The 3608-nt window shown below is 36.9% G+C and overlaps 1 non-coding gene across 1 annotated transcript; it reads right to left on the bottom strand.

The window, feature by feature from the left end:
• Positions 1-1552: 1552 nt before the first annotated feature.
• On the bottom strand, positions 1553-1627 carry Trnaa-ggc (transfer RNA alanine (anticodon GGC)). Its single transcript has one exon. It is a non-coding gene; the product is annotated as a tRNA-Ala (tRNA).
• Positions 1628-3608: the final 1981 nt, after the last annotated feature.

Genomic DNA, 3608 nt, shown 5'->3' on the forward strand with positions numbered 1-3608 from the left:
TAGAATTTGAGTAGAATTCGAGTGTCTATTTACACACGAAATTCAAATACATATAAGAGGGAGATAACACGTGTGAAAATAAAATGTACTACATAGCTTCTAAAATACTGTATTAAAGATAAGGCTGATACTTGATGGTGGAATAGACTGCCTGGTTTTGCAATAAGAAATGGGACTGGGAATGGTTTTTACACTGATACCCACAGCAATATATCATGGTAGCGACCACTTATTATTAGAGAGGCGGAGAAAAATGTAACACGTTTCATGTCACCACATTTTGATTTCGTTGTTAAGCGATCGTACACATCAAGTTTATTTCATCTTGGCATTAATTTACAAACAAGAACCATAATCTGATGAGATTCCAAATTGATGAAAAAAGACCGCCTTTTTCATAACATCTATTTCCGTCCGTCTGTCTGTTTTTCCAGACTTCGTACATGTAACTGGAATCCTGCAAACAATGTCGACAACGTACGCCCTCCTCATCGTCCTTTTCGTTCTTGCTGTTGTGGTGTGCGTCGTCACCGTCATGCAGAGGAAGATAGACACGCCCAAAGTACCAGGTGTGTCTGCAATCCGTGACCAAAAACAAAAAAAAAAAGAATACATATTTTTATACCAATATCCAGTTTTATCCCGGCTTTCCCTGGATCATTCTATTTGAAAACAGTTCAGAAACAGGCTACAATTTATGTGATCTCAGTCTTAGCTACATTTGAGAAATCTAAAGAATGTACGCAAACTACCGGCAAATGGTTATTCTTTGAAAAAAGATACAGCCTTAAAGGCTGAGCAGAATACATTGAATTTTCAAAGGGGAAAGCTTTCAAACTTCAGGACACACTTTGCTATTGTGAATGGAATATAGCCTTACATTGACGTAAACCATTTTAAGAATCTTTTTCCAGTTTTGCTTAGAAATACATATCATCCTCTCTTTGTCATAGAGACAGGCACCTATGTATCCCTAGACTTAAGTAATTCATGTACAGACTGATGTAAATTCTTTTCATTCATCCAGTCTAAGTACAAGATCAATAAGTAGTTGAATAAAAAACTGGAAAACAAACTCACTGTTGCGACGTTTCGCCAATTATCAATTGACTTCTTTGGGCGAATGATGCTATTTAAGGGCCATTCCATCATCGGGAGCATCGTTCGCCCGAAGGAGCCAAGTGATAATTGGCGAAACGTCGCAACAGTGAGTTTGTTTTCCAGTTTCTTGATTCATCTAATTCTTGATCTAATTGATGTATAGTTGAAGAACATATCAGTAACACGTTACTGTTTGTAGGTATAAGTAATTAAACATTGTATCGCATGTTTTCCTTGTCTTTCAGATCGACTTTATGAGGACAAAATCTTGAACTGAAGACGATGGACAAATGGAAAAGATGACAAAAGTGTAATGCACTTTGTAATCTCAGACATTGTAGGAAAAAGTACGACCTAGTCCATATTCTATTTGAGTTTGTAACAAATAAAGACAGAATAAACTGACCAGAAAGAATATAAATTATTAGTGGAAAAGTGAGCAAAGAAAATGGGATTCCATCGGGATTCGAACCCGAGACCTCCGGATTGCCAGACCGGTGCTCTACCGACTGAGCTATAGAAAGCCCTAGTGCAGTGTTCGTCCCAGAAACCCTTAATTCTCAATGCTCGGGTGGTCAGAAGCTATAGCAGTGTGTTTGTGTGTGACACACACGCACAACACTTGAACCTGGCATAAACCCGAAGGATAATTCAACTTGGGGATAAATGCGAGGGATCACCGAAGTGATGCAGCTTTTTGAGTTTGTAACAAATAAAGACAGAATAAACTGACCAGAAAGAATATAAATTATTAGTGGAAAAGTGAGCAAAGATCCCTCGCATTTATCCCCAAGTTGAATTATCCTTCGGGTTTATGCCAGGTTCAAGTGTTGTGCGTGTGTGTCACACACAAACACACTGCTATAGCTACTATGTGCTTCAATACACTTTATAGTACATACATCATAATCCAGAGCAGGCTCCTCTCTCACCCGTCCCAACACCTACCTCGTCTGCAGTAGATATAAAGTGACTTGAAAGGAAACACAAGTCCAAATCTTAAAGGACACCTCCGGATGATTTTCAGATCTTTACATTTGAACAACTATAAATTACTTATAGTGAGGACAGAGTTTCAGAATTTATGATAACTGGGACGAAGAATAAGAATACAAGTGTATTCTCAAAATTTAGAACAAATTGCAATGAACAAGGATGATGACATAGCAGAGTCACAATAAGAATGCATGAGTTGGGGCTCAAGGAAGCAGAACAAAAGAAGAAAACATGCATAGATGACACGGGTGAACTCGCAAGCAAGCGGTATTGTAATGGAATTACACTGCTACATTTCTGAAATATGTGAGCCTCCTGTGTCATCATCATTGTTCAGTGTAATTTGTTTGATGTTTTTCAAAGTATTGTTATTCTGCTCAAGAACCACAATAAATTCCACAAATCTATACATGGAGTTGTCCACGTATGTACTATATGATGTGAAACTATGAAAATTGTCTGGAATGCTCCTTTAAGAGAAATTTACCAGTGAAGCGTTATCCATCTGCTTTAGGTGTAATCCCATCAGTGTTTTCATTTTATGAGGGGCCAACCTAACACAGCGAAGTCCAAAATCAAAGCGTGATATAGCTTGCACAAGTTTAAAGACATAGTTAATAACCTCTTTTCACAACTTATGAAAAGGTATAATCTATACCCAAATAATCATCCCGTTTTTAATGGCATTAAATGCTGCCATCTTCCAGTTGCGTTCAGAATATATCTGTTTATACGGGTGTAATCTCACCAGTATTTTCATACGAATTACTAGGGACCAACCTACATAGCAAAGACTGAAATCAGAGTGTTATATATATTATAGCTTGTACAACTTTAAAGACGTAGTTAATAAACTATTTACACCACTGTTGAATAAGGTACTTTATATACCCCAATAATCGTCCCGTTCTTATTGGCATATAAAGTCATCTTCCAGTTCCGTCAAGAATACGTCTCCTGCACACGGTACAATTCCAGTTTGACCGTGATGTGAATATTCTGGCATAGTCTTCTAGTCGGCTGTTATTTCTTGCTACAATAAAACCACTCGTGATCCAGAGCCCCCCCATCAATTTAAGTCCCCTTCCTTTAACACAACTGAATTTATTTCAACTTTACTTTTTCTATGCAAGTATCAAATGTTCTTGGAACCTAGGCATCTATATAAGTGTGATTTAAGCATGTGTACAATTTCCGTAAAAAGAAGTTATTTCTATAATATTTTGTTTTACTTTCGTTATTATCCTCGACTATGCAAATGCTTATCATTTTGGATATATCTAATGGCGTGGATTGGAATAAGAAAAATGTGAAATTGATAAACTCATCCCTCTGACAGCGTGATGTAAAATGTGAATTAAGCTATCAAACGTGTTTGCCATTTTTGTTATAATTCGCAATATACCAATAATAGTGGTAATCGTAGTAGTAGTAGTAGTAGTAGCAGAAGACGAAGAAATAGAAGAAGAAACAGTAGTTTTAAGAATACAATATTTCAGCATGTTCAGTCA

This window comes from Diadema antillarum, unplaced genomic scaffold (genome assembly GCF_040938485.1).
Source record: "Diadema antillarum isolate AM-2024a unplaced genomic scaffold, OU_Dant_1.0 seq00001293_RagTag, whole genome shotgun sequence".
NCBI classification, from domain to species: domain Eukaryota; kingdom Metazoa; phylum Echinodermata; class Echinoidea; order Diadematoida; family Diadematidae; genus Diadema; species Diadema antillarum.